Below are 20,622 nucleotides of genomic sequence, written 5' to 3'. Positions count from 1 at the left end.
TCATTGATTATATCTAAGGATTGAGGGAGGTAGCAATGGAGAATGACACCCAGGTTTCTAGATTAAACATTTGTTTGAATGACAGTACCATAAACTAAATAGAAAATACAGGAATAGGGGCAAATTTCTGGGAGAATTTGATAATTTCAGCTTTGGAAATATTGAATTTGAAGTTTTATTGGTTATTCTCGTGGAGTTATTCTGCCTATTGTTCAGCATGAGAATCTCAGTCTCCGGCAGGAGATCTGGACCAAGGATTTGAACTTGGAAGCTCTTAGCAAACATACAGCTCTTGAACTACAAGGGTAGATAGAACCACAGCGGGATGGAACATAGATGGGAAATGGTGAGATAAAGTTCTATATGCCTGGGCAATATTGACTGGCTGTGCAGAGAAAACCGGCAAAAGGAAGACTTACGTAAATATAAGGAAAACCCTGGTAGCGTGGAGGCCAAGGGAGTGGAGCTTTAAGAAGCAGGAGGTAATCGAGAGTATTAAAACCAAGCTGGCTTCCCCAGGTAAAGACTGAAAAATATCCTTTGGAGGTGGTAACTTAGGAGTTCTTATGACTTTAGAAGGAACAATAAGAGCAATTTCAATCGAGTACTGAAGCAGATGCCAGATTTCACTTGTTTGTCAAGCAAATGGGAATGTAGGTTGCACTTCCGACGAATTTGAAGAAGGGAATAAAAAAATTTAAATGGTAGTCCAAGAGATAGAATGGGATCAAAGAAGAAGGTTTTGTTTTGTTTTGTTTTGTTTTGTTTTTAATGATTATGGGAGAATCTTGTACATGTTTGAAGACTATTGGAAGAGAGCAGGGACAGCAGAAGAAGCCAGAAATGAACCCAAGCTTCCAGTGTCTCCAATATATTTCCCTAACCTACAGAGCTTCGCTGAGGACAGAAATTCAGAAACCCGGACGTTGGCAGAGCAGAGTCTGGTTGATCCAGTTCTGCAAACTGCAGTTACTCACTACTGAAATAGGTTGTCTTTCTGGTTAGCACATTGCTTGCGGGGGGGGGGGGGGGGGGGGGGGGAGTTGGGTAATTCGATGGGTTAGTTAAAGAGGTGTGATCTAACTCCTTCATGTCTGCAGAATACCACGGAGGTCTTAGAAGACAAAAATTGGATGAAAATTTAGGAAGAAGAATTGGTGAAGTTATTAACAAGGAATGAAAACCGATATTTACCATGAACAAATGAATTAAAAAGTAGAATGTGGTATCTAAAATAAAAGTGTCTTGGGGCGCCTGGGTGGTGCAGTCGGTTAAGCATCCGACTTCAGCCAGGTCACGATCTCGCGGTCCGTGAGTTCGAGCCCCGAGTCAGGCTCTGGGCTGATGGCTCGGAGCCTGGAGCCTGTTTCCGATTCTGTGTCTCCCTCTCTCTCTGCCCCTCCCCCGTTCATGCTCTGTCTCTCTCTGTCCCAAAAATAAATAAAAAACGTTGAAAAAAAAATTAAAAAAAAAAAGTATCTGGATTAAGTAAACTAATCTTGCCCCTTATTAACATGGATTACTGAGGGCTGCTTCTACTCTCCTTTCACCCTATTTTCCAAATAAATATTTGACCTTACGACTCCCTCTCGGCACTGCTTTCTTTCTTTTACGTGTAAGAAAGAGAGTTTATCTTAAAAACAAAAACAAACAAACAAGAAATGATTCTGTATACCTCTAGTTGTCAAGTTCCAGCAACTAGAATGCAAAAGACACTGGATATTGGGTGTCACATGTTTGGATAGAACTTTAACAGAACTTGGGAAAAAATGAGGCCATTTTCTTCTTTGTGAGCAAGATTAATATTTGGCATTTTTTCTTTCTTTTTTTTTTTAATTTTTTTTTCAATGTTTATTTATTTTTGGGACAGAGAGAGACAGAGCATGAACGGGGGAGGGGCAGAGAGAGAGGGAGACACAGAATCGGAAACAGGCTCCAGGCTCTGAGCCATCAGCCCAGAGCCCGACGCGGGGCTCGAACTCACGGACCGCGAGATCGTGACCTGGCTGAAGTCGGACGCTTAACCGACTGCGCCACCCAGGCGCCCCTGGCATTTTTTCTTATGCTTTCCAAGCAGGCCTTTAGACTTTTAAGGATATTCTTCCTGTGCTATTCTTCTGCAGAGATACCATATTTTACCGGTGATAGATGTGTTCCTGAAAATTGGTAAATAAAATCTCATTCAAATGCGGTAAAAGAGCTATTTAAAGAAATCCTATAGCAAATATTTTCATGTCTCCAAAGAGCATTTTTAAATGGATCCATTTAAAAGGTTGGTATGTGTGTGAATCAGGCTTTGTCAGGTGGGAGTGTAACAGTATCTACAGTAGACGAAATCCTACCAGAGACAAAGCCAGAGAACTTTAATCAGAGTCACCTCCAAATTCACTTCAGCAAATGAAGCCCTGATCAGCAGTAATAGATCCTGAAAGTCAGGACTCAGGTCTTTTTTATCCAAGTGTAATTCTCCTGAGCTATCGGAGGATATAGAAAGCAAGATGCTTGTGGAATGTTAGTAAGGTGAACTGAACTAGGACAAATATAGTCCAGAGCACAGAAGAGCCTCTCCTGGATGTAGACAATAAACTAGCACACCGAGCATTTAAAATATAATCACTAGAATGGATCTTGGGCCAAAGGTTCAAAGTGATCCCACAACCCCAAGGCATGTGTAGTAAGTGGGGACAGGTTCTGCAAACATCAGGTAGACCTGAAAAGTTCTTTGATTTATACAACTCCTGAATGTCACTCTTACTATGTTATCTTGGAGAAGTCAGATATCATATACCCTAACAGCTTTATGGCTAGATTTTATGAGCACAGTTATATTTCGTTCATTATCATCTCTGTACCAACTCCTTTGTTTTCTCAGGTTTTCTAGTCTCCCTTTCTTTTATCCTTGGCTTTAATAACATCTTCTGTCAGATATCATCTTGACATATGTTTTGTCAACTCACTCTCTTTTGGACAAGGTTTTTCTTATTTTTCCCCCTCGACATGAGGTATAGAGCGCTTTGAGAGAAATGCTACACATCTTATTCATACATTCAGATGCAGACATTTGGTGATATCCTGTTCTATGCACTCATTTTGATTTTTCTGTTTTTAAGAATAACAAAAAATATTTTGCCATGCTTAAAATTAATAAAGGACTTTCACATTCACTAGTCTATTTACCTTTCACAACTATCCCACGAGGAAATATTATGAATTTTGTTCTTCAGAGGAGAAAACTGATGCTTTGAAAGGTCAAGCCACTTAGAGTGGGTGGACCAAGAACCATATGTGCCTTGGATATTCTCTTAGGGAATCACTTAGGCCATTCCCTCAAGTGGCTTTAAGAAATTCCCATAATTAGTTTGAGATAACTGGAAAGCAAGTGACTTCAGGAAGAATAAAAAGCAGCAGCAGCACTAGTCACAGCTGCATCTTGGGCTGCCAACAAGCTCCCAAGGCAGATGCTTGTTGACTGCAAGGTATGGAACCCAGAGAAAATAGAAGACTAATCCAGGGAATATGATGGTCAAATCATGCATTTATTAGCTTTGAATGCGACATATATATATATATATATATATGTATATATACACACACATACACACATATATAAATACATATGCATACATATATACATATACATATATATACACATACATATATATACACACACATATATAAATATGTGTATATATAAATAAATTTATATATAAATATATATACATACATATATACATATGTACACATACATATATATATACATATGGCATACATACATATGGCAGAGTATACATATACATATATACACATACATATATACATATACATACATACGGCAGAGTATACACATACATATATACGCATACATATATATATATACACACATACACACACATATATATAAATATGTGTATATATAAATAAATTTATATATAAATATATATACATACATATATACATATGTACACATACATATATATATGCATACATATATACACATGGCATACATACATATGGCAGAGTATACATATACATATATACATATACATATATACGCATACATATATACATATACATACATACATACATATGGCAGAGTAAAGGGAAACCTAAGATGTATTTTGTTGGTATGGGAAGATTCCAATGAAGGGGTGGTGTCTGTTTAATCAATGAGGAAACAAATTCTCAAGAAATAATCACCTCCTTGAATCTCACCACCTTCCAACTGGTGATTCGGGCCGGGGTCAAGCTGGTTACCAAATATTCAGTTGAGGTAAAGAGCATCGTGGCTGTGTCATCTGCACTGTTGCATGTTTGAGGTGTGTTGAGGGGCAGAGGGGGCTCAAGTGACTCTATCTCCTGATGTGGCATTTCTCTGGCTCTAGCTATGGGGCTGCTCCAGAACCTATTTGAGCTCCGGGCCAGCAGGGAGCTTCTCCGCGCAGGCTCCGCCTCTGGGAAACCTCGGTATCTCGGCCACTGGTTTGGCTCTGCCCGGCCCCCCTTGCCAACCATGAAGTTCCAGGCAGGGTGGTAACACTTTTATCTCCCTAACTTTAAAAGGCTGCAACGAGAGAGTCAGTGAATGTGTGAAATCACAAACTATCCTTCAACGTGAGGGATTCTGAAAATGAGCAATCAAGCAATAAAAACGTCAAGACAAAAGGAAAAAACTTGTCCTTCAGGCGTGCACAGCAGCAACAGCCCACGTAGAGAAACGCCATTAGGATGAAAGTTCCAGGCTTTTATTGTACTTTCTTTTTCTGATATTTGAAAAGGAAAACCTATGTAGAGCTTCTAGTGTTTAGAAGCCTATAAGCCTGTAAGAATCATAGTTGTACTGACATAATGTTATGTCAGTTATGTCTCAATTAAAAAAATTATTGTTTAACCTAAACACAAAAATTATGTTATGATTGCCATATGACTGGATTCGGTTGGCTCATGGATTTTCGGGAACTCAATGGAAAGACAAGGAAATACCACCACATACCTTTCTGTATGTGAAACAATTGGAACTCTCGTCTTTTTTTTTTTTAATTTTTTTTAATGTTTATTTATTTTTGACAGAGAGACACAGAGCATGAGCGGGGTAGGGACAGAGAGAGAGGGAGACACCGAATCCGAAGCAGTCTCCAGGCTCTGAGCTGTCAGTACAGAGCCTGACGCAGGGCTTGAACCCATGAGCTGTGAGATCATGACCTGAGCCGGAGTCGGATACTCAACCGACTGAGCCACCCAGGCGCCCCGGAATGCTTGTTTTTTGTTGGTGAGAATATAAAATGGCATTTTACTTTATAGAACTGTTTGGAAGGTTCTAATAAGAAGACATTTACCGTACAGCCAGCCCATTTCATTTTTAGGCATACATCCAAAAAAGACAAGAATATTCATGGTGGCATTGTTCATAATAGGCCTCGAATGAAAACAACCCAAAAATCCATTGACAGAAGAAGAATGGAAAAACCAACTGTGGCACACATATATTTAATTATTACTCAGCAATAAAAAGGAATAAACTACTAAAGCAGTCAAAAATTTTTTTGAGCAAAGGAATCCTGAAACAAAAAGTAAACGTGTGATCCTAGCTACATAAAATTCAAGAAGAGGTCAAAGTCATCTACGGTTATAGAATTTTGAATAGTGGTTACCTTAGAGGTAGGAGGAATGTGAGGGTTATTGACTGTGAAAAGAAGGAAGAAACTTTCTGGAGTTGTGGAAATATTTTCTATTCTGAATAGGCCACCCTATTTATATATAGGGTGTACAAAATTTCATCAAGCTGCACACCTTAGGTTTTGATTAGACTGCAAGGAAAATATACTTCAGGAGAACACCATGAGCATAAATTAAAGAAAAGTCATAAGATGCGGTAGAGACATACATAAAGTTGTAAGGTAAATTCGTGTTGGTCCTCAGTGAGGACAACCTGAAGACGTGGTTTGGGCGGTGTTGAGATATCAGTTTAACCTACTTTATGGTTTTTGTGGGGAGACAGCTTGTTCATCGTTCCTAGGAGGGGATGGAGGATAGAAATAAAGACAAGTGATGGTGGCACAGTGATTCAGATCTCTAGCTTACAGAGGGTGTGAACGCAGCTGTATTTCAGTGTGTTGAGGGCCATGTAACGTCAATGTATCAGGAGACAGCACCTTTAGCAAGACTGGGTCATCTAGAAATAGTGGAAATAGTGGTAGAGACGGATGCTCCCGATCATGCTGGTTTTCCATCAGAGAACCTGGGAAAAGTTATACTATGTCCAGTAGATTAGACCTGTTCCAGAATGCACAGGAGGTCCTTGCTGGGGATACTTCCCAAATACATCTTGGGAGAAGAGATGTCAGGTTAAAGAAGGCTGAAATTTTACACGAAGAAGTGAGAGATGAGCCAGAGACACTGGGTGTAAAAATTACTGCGACTTCAGGTATACTCGGGACCGGTGAGCAGCCAAGGGCTAATTCAGGGGCTCTATGCTGCCTTAAAAAGGAAATAGTATATGTTATATTCATGTGTGTGCTCTAGGGCCCCAAGGTCAAAACTTAATGAGCTTGACTAGGTTTGATCATCAATCTTACTGCTATAACCGTGAGCCATTAGGAACTAACTTTCAGTTTCCAGACTTTCAAAATAGTACAGGTGAGCTTGCCAGGAATTTTCTATGATCCTATAGAAAGTCCAGTAGCAGCTGCCAAGAGTTTGAGTCTCCATGGCAGCAAATAGCTACGCCCAGTAGGAGAGGATCCCCATTTCTTTAGGAAAGGCTTCCTGATAGGTCTGAGCCATCTCAATACTAGGACTGAGAGGTCCCCACCCATGGAGTGGCTTAATAATACCTTGCCAAGACAAATACAGAGACTTTAAAAGAGCCTTTCTCCTCACCCACAGAAATGGTTCACAAATAAGAGGTAACACACACCCGTGAACTCCATGAATCTTCCCAAAGCAAAAAGGCAAGGGATCCACTTGGTGATAAAGTGAACCCAACACATGAAATCTTAGCGAGACGTCAGTCAGGAGGCATGAGTGACAATTGCCAGGGTATTAGATTAGATCTTCAAAATTACTTGTGGTAGGGGCGCCTGGGTGGCGCAGTCGGTTAAGCGTCCGACTTCAGCCAGGTCACGATCTCGCGGTCCGTGAGTTCGAGCCCCGCGTCAGGCTCTGGGCTGATGGCTCGGAGCCTGGAGCCTGTTTCCGATTCTGTGTCTCCCTCTCTCTCTGCCCCTCCCCCGTTCATGCTCTGTCTCTCTCTGTCCCAAAAATAAATAAACGTTGAAAAAAAAAATTCAAAATTACTTGTGGTATAATAGAAGATATAGACATCACGGGGAAACAAAACACTGGTTATTTCAGTTTTGCATTTACAAAACATCCTTGGCCCACAGAAGCTATTGTTTTATTATGCATTCTTTCTCAGCATACAAATAAATTTCATCCAAAAACTGAAAACATAAAGTAGAGTGATGCAGTGGAAAGAACATGGACACTGGAGCCAGACAAACTTGGGTTTGAATTTTGTCCTCAGCAGTTGCTAGAGAGTCTTAGCAGAGGTTAGGTTAGGATATACAGCTGCCAGGTCTCGGTAGTTTACAATAAAGATTTATTGTTCACTCACATTACATGTTTTATTGGGTTGGCTGTGTTTTTCTCCCTGGTGTCTTTATTCCAGAAACTAAAATAAAGACACAGCCTGTATCTTGTTATTGAGGACCTCGTTGGCCTCATGGGAGAGGGAGAAGAGAAGGCTCATGGTGAACAATGTGATATTTCTGCTCATTGACCTAAACAAGGCCCAAGGCCAAGCTGGATTGTAGAACTCTGTGTAGGGAAGGGCCCACTGGAAGTAAAACATTTGGAGAGTACTTGGAATATAATTTACTTCAGTGATTTTAGTGAAGTTACTTCTCCAAATCTCAACCCCCTCAAACTGGAAAGCAAGGTTAACAATCCCTGTCTTATACAATAGCTCCTAGTAAACAAATGTGAATTATCTGACATGCAGTATGGTCTGAACGAACAGCTCTTTTCTTTCTTCTTTTCTAATGTCTATGAATGAGCACTGATTTGCATTACTGTGAATTTCAGAGCTCAAAAATTAATCAATGCTTCTAAATCATAATTTCTTAACAACTATGTGTTGGCCATGTTTCACTGTGTGCACTGGAATTCACTAAATGGGCAGAAATAGAAGACATCATCATTTTTTCTTTAAAATTTCACTAGCCTACGGAAGGAAACTAATACTAACAATCGGAGTGCAAAGTAGAAGAGTGTTTTCATTAAGCTTCACACATGAGGATCTGAGAGGGGAAATAGTATTGTTAGTGGCATTTTATAGTTAAACGAGTTCAATAACAATTTTTAAAAAATTCATCAGTCCACTAATTAGCCAAGATTTGAGACTTTTTTTCTTCTGGCTATTAAGCAGAAATGAATGTACGTTATAGAAACTTAAAATACAGAAAAGGACTTGCAAGAAAAATAATCATGCATAATCTCACTCCAAGAATATTCATGGTTAACATTTTATTATATTTTCAGTCTTTTTGTGTGTATGTTTATAATATTGTACAACTGGAATGATAATGCATAGAGCTTTTTAAAACTTGATTTATTCACTTAATAGTATGTTTTCCTTTCCTGTCCACAAAACACCATTTTGCAAGAATGCTTAATATCCATCTATCATATATCATATGATATATTCATATACATTTAGCTTCTATCATTGGATACTTCATGAATTACTCAGCCCTCTGCTCTTGATGGCTATTTGGATTGTGTCTTTTTTTTGTTTTGTTTTGCTTTGTTTGTTTTGTTTTGCAGTTAAGAAAACTCTGGATTAAACATCTTTGCACATATATTCTTGTGTGCATTTGAAATTATTTATTAAGATTAGGGTTCTAAAAGAATAATTCTGTCAAAGAATATTTTCTTTTTAAAGCACTTGATACGTATTGTTACTTTGTTTTCCAGAAATTTTTGGCGAACATTTTAACAAACATTCTTTATTTTATTTTTAAGTTTGTTTACTTATTTTCAGAGACAGAGAGAGTGTGCGAGCGAGTGAGCGGGGTGGGGGAGCAGTGACAGAGGGAAAGAGGATCCCGAGTAGGTCCTGCGCCCTTAGCACAAAGCCCCACGCCGGGCTTGAACTCATGAGCCATGAGCTCAAAGTCACAAACCGTGAGATCACGACCTGAGCCAAAATCCAGAGTCGGATGTTTAACCGACTGAGCCAACCAGACGCCCTAAACTTTTTTTATTTTTTAACTGCATGCATAATTGTGGAGGGGTGGGATTGGGAATAGGTGGGGATAAGGAGTTGGGTTGGAAGGTGGGATGTGAACCTGAATAAGACCATATTTATATATATATACATACACACACATATATATGTATATATGTATACACACATATATATGTATGTGTATGTGTATATATATATATATATATGTATGTATGTATTTGGAATGTGCAAAGAATTAATTGAGTGTGGGCTAAATCTAAGAGCAGCAGGTGAAAGTACTAAATGGGAAAAGCAGTAGCATTTGAAAATCCTACCCCAAAAGAAGGGTTTTGTGTCCTAGATGGTTTGGAGGGCAGGAGACAGACTAGTCAGCAGAGTTAGACAGGTTTAGCTCTTCCCCAAGGTCACAGAGCTAGTTAATGACGTAGGATATGGGTCTTTGATCTCACGGTGAGTACATTTTGCAATGCACCACCCTGCCTCGCAAGAAAAGGCATACGTTAAAGAGTCACATTACTACACCGGGTATGGTGCAATTAAATGACAAAATGGACACCATAAACACGTGCTTCCTGAGGCAGTCGTTCTCTATCCAGGGACTCAGGGTTGGGTCAGGTGGATTTCAAAACAATTGCTGAAAATGTGTTCTGTCTTAGTTTCCATGACTTCCTACAAATTGTTGTTGTTGTTGTTTTATTTCTGTTCATTTTAATTCTGATCCAAAGTGTCCATGTGGGGATTTTAACAGACTGTTATATGTTCCAAATTAGTATTTCTCTTGATGTTCCCTTTCCCCTGACCTCTGGCAAATGTTTTGGATATACCCTGTGTAGTGGACAGCTTAGTATTTATTATTATTAGTTTAAAAATGATTGAGCATTACTCTGCACTCATACTGTTCTAGCTCCTGGAGGTAAAGATATGAACAACAAAGATATGGCTCTTCAGAGGTTATTTACATTTTAATGAGGAGAGACAGACAACACTAAAAAAGTTAACTGGCCCAGGAATTTCAGAGGGTAATATATGTTATAAAGAAAGTAAAATGTGATGTTTTGATAGTTATGGGGCCTTGGCTTTACTTAGGGTAATGGACAGGGAGATACTCATTAAGGCAAGGTCTTTGAGTTAAGACCAGAAGGGCAAGAAGGCACCAGCCTTATGAAGACTGGGGTAGAGTATTCTGTACAGAAGGAATATCAGTGGCAAAGGCTCCCAATCAGGAACAAGTGTGCCATGTTCAAGAAATGGTAAGAAGCCTGTGTAGCTGTGAGTGTGAGAGAGAAAGGGAAAAGAGGATCTTAAAAACAGAAAAGGATTAGCTCCTGGGGGTCAGGTAGGCTATGGTACGTTTCGATTTTGTATCAGTTTTAGTAGGGAGATATCAGAATGCTAAAGAGACCACAATGAATGTGTCTGTCTAAACCTAATAATAATTGGCGACAACAGCAGACGTGAAAAAATGATGAAAAATGATTTCTATCTTTTCTCCACATCCCTCACCCTCTTTCATATGAGATAAAGAGATTAGAGGGCCAGGGACGGAAGATAACAGCAAAGAGGCAGAGACTGGTGTAGGGCCCCGAGCACCGGCCGGGTTTGGCCAGGTGGCTAACAAGGGGTTGGTTGTGCCAATCACCAAAAGAGGCAGTCTGGAGAAGGAACAGGCTCCTGAGAAAGGGTGATGGAGATTACAGATTCATTTTGGACATTTTAGGCGTGAGATGTCTGTGGAGTAAATACCCAGGTGGATTCTTCAGCACGTCTGGCAAGACAGTCTGAAACTGTTATGGAGAATTTGAGCTGGAATTGTAGAGCTGTAGATGTGGGAGCCCCAACCATATGTAGTGATCGGCATAGACTTTTTGCAGGTTGTGGATTACATGTGGTTTAAAAAATATTAAACAGTTTATTAACTGAAAAAATAAAATGTCCATGAGGCAGCATTTAGAAGATATATATCATCTGGATGCTACAATAGCTTACATAGTGGTTATAACAGTTTGGGAACCCCGCTTTCTTACCAAACGGACGTGAGGCTATGAGGCAGGCCTGGGAGAACTGTCATTCTGTGGGTGTGAACACAAATTGCAAATCATGTTTTTTGAGGCCAGAAAGTTGTGTTTTTATTAAATTAATTTTTTTAAGTTTATTTATTCATCGAGAAAGAAAGAGACTGGGGGAGGGGCAGAGAGAGAGAGGGAGAGAGAGAATCCCAGGCAGGCTCTGTGCTGTCAATGCAGAGCTTGATGCGGGGCTCCATCCCATGAACCTCGAGATCGCGACCTGAGCCTAAACCAACAGTCTGACTCTTAACTGACTGAGCCACCCAGACATCCTGTTTTTGTTTTTGTTTTTAATGAGTATTTTGACTATACTATATGTGAACTCGGGTATGGGGCTCTGAAAGAAGAAAACATGATTTGGAGAGAAGGAAAATGGCAGTGACAGTGAAGGGTAGGGGTCAACCAGCAACAATGAGTTTACCCGTGGAGGTGGGCTTTACGAGACCAGCGTACAGCTGGACCATTTAAAAGGTGAAGAGGAGAAGTTTCTCAGAGTGAAACGGATGGTGTGCAGTCTTTGTTTTCATATCTGAACAAAGGAAGAGCTGAGCTCTGACAGACAGCAACATGAGAAAGATGGCTTTGACCAATTTTCTTTAAATAATGTAATTTTAAACCACTGGACTTTTGAATGATGTCTCTAGAAGAGTAATATGTCCCTGAATATGTAAAATAAGTCTTTATAAATAAGTTGGCTTTCAAAGTATTTTGCAGTATATTTCACCTATTTATATTCTCTCCATGACACGATTGTCCCAGGTTTCTTCTCCTGTTGTGTTGGCTAACCTCAAGTTGATAATGGATAGTAAGCAGTTATGGAAATGGATAGAATTACACAAGGCAACTCTATAGAGCAGTGGTTCTTAGATCTAGTTGTGCACCAGAATCACCAGTGAGATTTATTTTATTTTATTTTACTTTATCTTATTTTAATATTGATGTACAAACTTACCCCAGATCAAATAAATCAAAATCTCTGGGAATGGGAACGAGGCATCAATAATTACAAGTAAGTCTTGGAGGTAATTCCAATGTGCAATTAAGGTTGGAAACTATATAATATAAAAGGAAGAGAATTGAGGACATGGTCCTGGGAAATACCTAGGAAGAGGGAACAAGACAGGGCCAAAAAAAAACCAGGATGGCTGGAGAGACAGACAAAAAACCAGAAGGGGTGGGTTTTCAGAAACTGGGAGAGATACAGAAAATAGCCAACAGTGTTAGGTACTGAAATCAGCAAAGACAAGGACTAAATATTCTTCTGGATGTCATTTGTGTCTTTTGCATGAGCCACTCCAATGAAGCCAAGCGTTCTGAAGTCGGTTTGCAGTGAGAGACAATAAGTATGGGAATAAAGAAATTGAACAGAGTATTAGTATGGCTGTAAGTGGATACAAATATGTGGCCATAGATGAATGAGACATAGAATCGGGGAGAGCTTCATCAAAAAAATATGGGTATCTTACAGCATGTTCATAAGCTTAGAGAAAAGAGTGGTAGAGAGTGAGAAACTGAAAGTATAGGAAGGAAAGGGAAAAAGAACAAGGTTTTTGAGGAATCAGAGGAGGGTAATATATAATATGATGTATATAACATGATTAGATTTCATTAGAAAAAGAAATTCATTCATTGGGATTGAAGAAAAGCAATAATATAGGAATGAATAAATGTATTGGGAGAAGGGAGGCCTGATGTTATGAGAGATGAGGCAAAATAGCTTCTATTTCCTCTGTGAATTAGAAGGTAAATCTCCGTTGTGAGTGAGAGGAGTATTGGTGGAGTTCCTAGAAGAGAGTGGAAACATTTTGGAAAGATTGCAGGGCAAAGTGGGAGAAGCAGGTGACTGGGGTTAAATGGAAAGATGGCAGAGCCTTGTTGTGACAGGAGACTGTGGTGCTGGTGTTCAAGGGGCGTCAGCAATCTGGACACAGTAGTCGGGGTTGGATGGTTGGATGAATTGAGGCTGGACGTTTCACTGGGTCGTCATTTTGAACTAGAAAGAAGCTGATGGTGTTAACAGCAGTAGGGTCTAAGAGGTGGACCTCCATAAGATCCAGACTGGCTAGACAAGGAAACAAAAAGAAGTGACTGATAAATTGAGAGAAAATGGAGGGAAGGATGAGGCAACAAAGGTGAAGCAGGAGAACATTTATGGTGGGAAGAAGGGGAAGAGAAATGAGGGGCATAGAGAGGATTGTTGTCAGAGAGGAAGGTTTTGGAGATCGTGTTACAGAGTAGTGATGGAGAGGGAGGAGGTACACAAAAGCGGAGGAAAGGATTTTAGCTACATTGAGTTCACAATTCGAATTGGAGGCTAAATACAAAGACAAATAAGAAATAGAATAAAGGTGACGTTTGCCAGCACTGAAAGAGTGATATGCACAATGCCTGCTCTGGAGGTTCAAATACGACATCATCATAAGGAAGAATTACCAATGGACTTCATGGTGGAGAAGAAATGCCACCTGTGTCTTGAGGGTGAACACAATCCAGAAAAATAGGAGTCAAGAAGGGATTTTAGGCAAACGGTAGGGTAGCCTTGAATATAGAAGGAAATAAAATTATATTTGAATAGAGCAGTTTGACTAGACAAGGACTTGTGCAGAGAAGGTTGCATAAAAGGGAAGTAACACTGGAAGGCTTAGGATGGCCTTCGATGTACGGCTAACGAGTTTTGATAATGTGATAGCATTCCTTAACAGTATCTCAGGTAAATAGAATTTCTGCCAAAATGAAAGCAGAAAATCATACCTAAAGGTTAGCTTTTCAGCAGCCTTCTTCTTCACCTGATTCGTTAAATCAGGATCCATCTTTTCTGGAGATTGCTCGGAACCCTGACATTCTTCAGGGCCCAATGTTTCTGGGACATGACCTTCTTTTGTCTCCTCCACCCTGCCCTCTGACTGCCAGATTTGCCACCTTCCAGCCAAATCATCTGATATTTCCCAGTGGAATCTCATCCCCACCCAGTGAAGCTCACCCCGGAAGTTAACAAGAGGGATCCTTTCCCAGCTCCGGCCCCGCGAGGTTGTGCATTTTAACTGTCAGCCTCGGGTGACAAGATGGTCACATTCCTCGTGTCACCCAAGGCAGAGATTGCAACAGCGGAGCCTTCAAGATGCTCCCCCTCCTAAGATGAGTCAGACCGTATACAGAGAAAAATGGTGATGCAGGATGAAGGCCCTCAACTTCTGGTCCCTCACCCCAATTACATTTACCTTTGCAGCCACTCAGTGCTTCCCCCTCCCCTCTCAGGACAAGTGGTGGCCTTCTCTCTATTTAACTCCAAATCTGTTCCCTACACCCTCTTCACCCATTCTGTACAGTTTTCTCAGAGACCTCACCCATTTATGATTTCCTCTAACGTATACTGTCCAGTCGTTATTTTAGTGCCTCTTTCCTCTTGGAAGATAAACATCTTCTATCATAAAACAGTACAATAAAATCACTGTGGCATAGCCTCATTTCTCTTCCGGTGGCATTCATTCTTTCTCCGTTCCCTCTTGGTCTTGCTTCGTTGTCCACATTCTCTGCCTCTGCCTTTGATTCACTGTTCTAGACTCTAATCTTATTTATTTATTTGTTTAATGTTTATTTATTCTTGAGAGAGAGAGAGAGAGAGAGAAAGCAAGAGAGAGAGAGAGCACATGTGAGTGGGGCAGGGGTACAGAGAGAGGGGAAAACACAGAATACAAAGCAGGCTCCAGGCTCTGAGCTGTCAGCACAGAGCCTGACACAGGGCTCGAACCCAAGATCATGACCTGAGCCGAAGCTGGACGCTTAACTGATTGAGCCGCCCGGGCACCTCTAGACTCTTAATCTAGCTGCTGTCCATATGCAGCACTGAAATTCTCTTCTGAAGTCACTAATGAACTCCTTGTTGCTATTTTAAAGGATCACTGTTCAGTCCTTGCTTCTCCCCCAGACTAACCCAATTTATTCTCCTCTGTAGGTGGATTTCCTCTACTCTTCCCCTGAATGTTGGCCTTCCTCAGAGTTCTGTTCTCAGGCTACCTCTGCGCTCCCTGGGCAACTTTCCAGATTGATCTCTTTCTCCCTCACATCTTCACCTGCCAACTGTATGCGGAGGTTTCCCGAATCTACATCTCCAGCCCTCAGCTGTCTTTCCAGTCCAGACTCACATCCCCTCACCCAGGGGAAACCTCTGTTGGAGGATCCACAAGCACCTCCAACTTAAGATGAAAAAATATGAGCTCAGCATCTAACCCTTCTCCCTACCTTCCCCACGTCTCTACGTCTTCCTGTTACATTTAGCAAAGCCGCCATCATTCATGTTGTTTCTCTAACGGAAAATTGCCAGTCATCCCTGATTCCTTCCTTGCATCCTCCACCCCTCCTTTTTTCCTCCTGGAAGCCCCCCCGCTTTGTGGAGCCTTATCAGGGCTGTCTATATGATACAGATAGTCTTCTAACCTTTTCCTTGACTTCACATTTCCTCTCTCTGTAATCCCTCCTATTTGCTTTCTCTCAAACCATTCAGAGCTACCTGCCCCCGCACCAAACTTGCCATGCTTGTTTTTGCATTTGCACCCATGTTTCTCTCTGCCACGTACACCTGGTCTTTCTTGCCTGCTTTTTTACATCTCTGTCAACGCCTCTTCTGTCGTGAGAGATGGAGCTGGCTGCCCGCCCTGTGCTCTAGCCCTCTGCCCCTGCAAGGATCAGAGCTTCTGTCACGCATAGTATATCTTACACGTTCAGTTCCCTCATTGGTATGGGAGCTCCAGCAGGTAGGGTCTGAGTCTGACTTGCCTATCTATTCTCAGAATTAGGATGAGGCCAGCGCTGGGCATGTGCTCTATGAACATGGGAAAGAGGTGCATCTCTATCGTGGGTCCTGATAGGTGATTCATCTGGGCTGGAGGGACCCTGAGGTGCTTCTGAGCCCTCCTCTGATTTGGAGGGCCGTGACAACTCCGTGGTCTCAGGAAATGTACTCAAACAACTATTGTAGTATCAGCCATGGTTTACATGAGAAGATACTAAAAATCTCCCTGGTATCAAGTGATTCCTCTAGACATAGAAGAGGTTAAGTAAATATTTGATACATTAATGATTGAACAAATTGGTGACTCAAATATTAATTCTTTCTGTTCCAAAATAGCCCTGGCAAGGAGATTGCCTTATTAAAGAATGAAATGTCACCTTTATTGTCTAGGGTAAAGGCGGAGTTGATTGTTTTCAAGTTCTTATAGCAAAGTCAGAATTTATTTGATATTTGGAGATTATTCCCGTTGAACCTGAAACAACTGTTTGTTTAAACTTTTCTCAGGACACTTTACATACAGATCCTAAATGTAGCGTGTGTTGGGGGGGGTGGGGGGGGGGATGGGGAAGGTGCGTGTGTGCGCGCTTGCGCGCCCATGCACGTCTGCTGCTTGTTTGTTTTCTTAGGTTTGTGGAAAGGAAATACTGTATTTACATCGTGCTTCGGCTTTCTCAGCACTCCCTTCCTTTAGTCCCAGGAACATGCATCACGCCGAACTTAACTATTTCTTGACAAACCCAGAGCATATGTTCGCACAGACAAGGAAGTCAGAATGACAACACTATCGGAGGTAAACACGTCTGCACTGAGCTATTATTTCCTCAGAATTCGGGCGTCTTTTGTGGCTAATTTTGTCACATCTCCATGGTGGACTTGAAAACATTCAAATATTGGCTAAACTGATCTCAGAAAAATGCTCTGAGAAAAATTAGGGCAAAATCAGCTTATTGATCCATAAACTTAAGAATTTGATGAAATGTAGTGTAATGATCTATTCAAAAATTCATCACAAAAAGGGGAAGATGTGCTGGATATAATTGAGTTTGCCATCACTTCTGGAGATTTATTGAAAACAATCAATGACTGAAGCTTTGTGAAGGATGCCTTCATTCGTATTATGACTTGGATGTTATGTGAAAATTGAAAAGTTATGACTAGTTCTCTGAAACTGGAAGAATAAAGAGACATTCATCTTGTATATATTATGAAAACCATAATTCTTGTCAAACGAAATGCATCTCTTCTGCATAAAACACTCAAGTGTGTTAGTGAATGCGGTGTTTCCTTTTTCCTCCCATAGTTTACTGTCAAGCAAAACTGACGATGTTTTGCGGATACATATTCCAAATCAAGATCTCTCTTCGCATGTAGATATATAAGATTTGTGATTAGTATTTGGTAATCTTGACCGAAAGAAAACTGCCATATCCAAGACTGAAGAGTAGGAGGAAGCAAAAACAAGGGGAATTCTGAAAATACAAATTCATGAGCCTTGGTCAGTACCATAGGCATGGACCTGGGTCTATATTGTTTTTTTGAGTTCTCTAGGTAGTGCTGAAGCATGGCCAGGTTTGGGAAGCACTAGCAAGAACCCAGTTCTCTCCGCCTGGATTAATTTTCACATCTGTCAGAATGCTCTCCTGAACTAGATGTGGGTATGAAATAGTGTCTCTAGCTGGTGGCAAGGGAAAGGGAACAGGTGCTTGCCTCTTCTTTCCCTTCTGTGATAGCAAGTACGTCTATGGTACGTACGCTAGCTGGCCGCAACACCTCCCTTGCCCTGCTGGAATCATCAGTTGACAGAGCTGGTGGGAAACGCAGAGATTACTTTAGAGGAATTACATTTTGTAGTTGAGGACACATTTATATAGATATTAAGTTACTTGGGAGATCACATAGATAGTTCCAGAAAGATTTGAGACGAGAACTCAGATCTTCTGAGACCACATGCTTTTCTAATTTTAAAAAAAGGAGGGGGGAAAAAAGCTATTTACAATCAGACTTCAATCTAATTTCTCATCCTCATTTCCTATCACTTCACTCTCAACACTCTGTTCACTTTTTCTCAGAACTCTGGGTATTTCATAATACAGTAGACATCAGTTGTAATGCCAGCTCAGTGTCCCTTCTTCCTTATTTTGGTAAAAGTTCTTGACTTGTCATTGTGAAACCACTTATCCATCATTCTCATCTGATTTGAGTGGGTTCACCCCAGCCCCTGGCTTGGGGAACAGGATATGACTTAAACCAGGGCAACTGCAGGCCGAGCGATTGGTTCAAGAAGGACAGGGATTCATCCAGGCCAACGAGAGTCAGTCAGATAAATTTTTTGGAAGCATTAGGAAAGAGCCGCTTTCTCCACTGTGGTCCTCATGAGCAGGAAGGAAACTATTGCAGCTGATGGCCTGGTTTGACAGCAGTTAGGGAGTCCCTGCCTGAGAATAAGGTCAACACAAAAGTCATGTGGAAAAAGAGAGACTGATTCTTGGTGTTCCACCTAGAGTATATGGATCCAGTCATGCCATTTCCATGTCGGTTCCTGGGTTTTCCACTTATGCAGCCAATAAATCACCTTTCGGCTTCGGCCGGTTTGACTGGGTTTTTGTTACTGTGCAGCTATCCTACCATTTCCTTGTAATATCCATTTTCTATTTTTCCTCCTACAAAGCTATTTATTAGAGAAGGCATGAAAGTCAAGTTTAACTGTTAAAAATAAACAAGAAAGGGCACGGAAGAGTGTCCTGCAGGTGTTCTATTCTCGGCACAAACCAACTGCCTGGTTAATGGCCTTGACTTGATGACCGTCGGGGCAAGCATGTGGGAAACTGATTTCATTACTTTTAGAACACTGGCCTAGGCCTATGAAATGTCATTGGACAAAGATTCATGCTTTTGTGGGGTTTATCTTTTTATGCAGGGAGAGATAATTTTTTTAAAAAACATGAAAAACTAAACATGTAAATTATTCTGTGGCTAGTAAGTGACAAGTGTTGTGTTAAAAACACGACCAACAGCAAAGAAATCAGAGAAGGGGGTTCTTTTAGGGTTTTAGGACTTCCTTCCAGTGTAGGGGGAGATTCCCCCCAACAAAACACTAAGCAATTCTTGGACACCCCGCTGGTGTCAACTCAATTCTGATACTATTTACTAGGAGATAGCATCAGATTCCACAGGTTAAGGGTTCAGTATTGTAGGACTGCCTCATTCCCCAATCCCACCTCCCCACTTCAGAGACCAGGCACAAGCCCCAGGCTGTTACCTGCCAGTCTAGGCAACCAGCTATAGATTGGAGCTTCCAATGATCTCCTCCTTAGGTTCCTTTAATTTGCTAAAGCAACTCACTGGACTCAGGGAAACACCTCTGTTTACCAGTTCATTAAAGGATATGATAAAGGATATGAATCAACAACCAGATGAAGAGATGTAGAGGGTGAAGGATGTGGAAAGGGCACAGAACTTTCCTGACCTCTCTAGGCACACCACTCTCCCTGGATCTACAAGTGTTCACCAACCTGGAAGCTCTCCAAACTCTGCCCTTTTGGACTTTTATGGAAGCTTTGCTATATCGGCACAATTGATTAACTCGTCAACTATTGGCTAATTCATCCTGTAGCCCCTCTCCGGTTCTAGAGTGGGGGTGAGGTTAGCGGAACTGAAAGTTCCAAACCTTTAAATCACACAGCCGGTTCTTCTGGCAGCCAGCCCCTACCATTAGGTGGGGTCCAAAAGTCACCCCATTAACATAATAAAGGACACCTTATTTGCTGTCATCACAGGAAATTCCAAGAGTTTTAGGAGCAGTTGAGTGAAGAACTATGGACAAAGACCAAACACATCTAGTCAACCGAGTGACCAAAATATATATTTCTTCTGAATCACAATATTGCATGGGTACTAGAAATGCTGGGGATGGGATTTAACATTAAAATTTAAATTTAAAATAAAATTTCATTAGAAAAGTAATAACTAAGAAAAGACAGTGGTGAGGGTGACCACGTGGGGAAAGAGTGTTTTAGGCTTTTAGAACAACCAGGGCCAAGGGCAAAAGGAGACGGACAGGTGTCCCAGGAGCAGGAGGCCAGGTTAGCTGCCACAGAGCTAAGTCAGAAAGACCACAGAGGTTAGATCACATTCTATTTGTAGCCATCTGTGAGCATTTTGGCTTTTATTCAGTGAAATAGAGAGCAAATAGGGTTTGTTTTATTTTTCTCTATTCTAGCAGAGGAGTGACATCTAATTTTCAGTTTTAAAAAGTGCCTCTGGGTGCAATGGTGAGAATAATCAAGGGGATAAGGGGGAAGCAGGGAGATGAGTTAGTAGGCTGTGGCAGATAGCGTCCACAGATGCTCAGCTCCACTCTCAGGCTTCTAAACTCTCCTCTGTGTACCATGAGTCTGGAAGCTTGCAGACCATTATTCCTAGGCTCTCTTGCCAGCTGGCTTTCACGTAAAATCTGCCAATGGAAAGCATGGTGGGAGGAGGAGTGTAGGAGGAAGAGACAAGCCAGTTTTTCTGCTTCT

This window comes from Prionailurus bengalensis, chromosome B2 (genome assembly GCF_016509475.1).
Source record: "Prionailurus bengalensis isolate Pbe53 chromosome B2, Fcat_Pben_1.1_paternal_pri, whole genome shotgun sequence".
Taxonomy (NCBI): domain Eukaryota; kingdom Metazoa; phylum Chordata; class Mammalia; order Carnivora; family Felidae; genus Prionailurus; species Prionailurus bengalensis.
The sequence above is the reverse complement of the archived record's forward strand: the minus strand, read 5'-3'. Positions refer to the sequence as shown.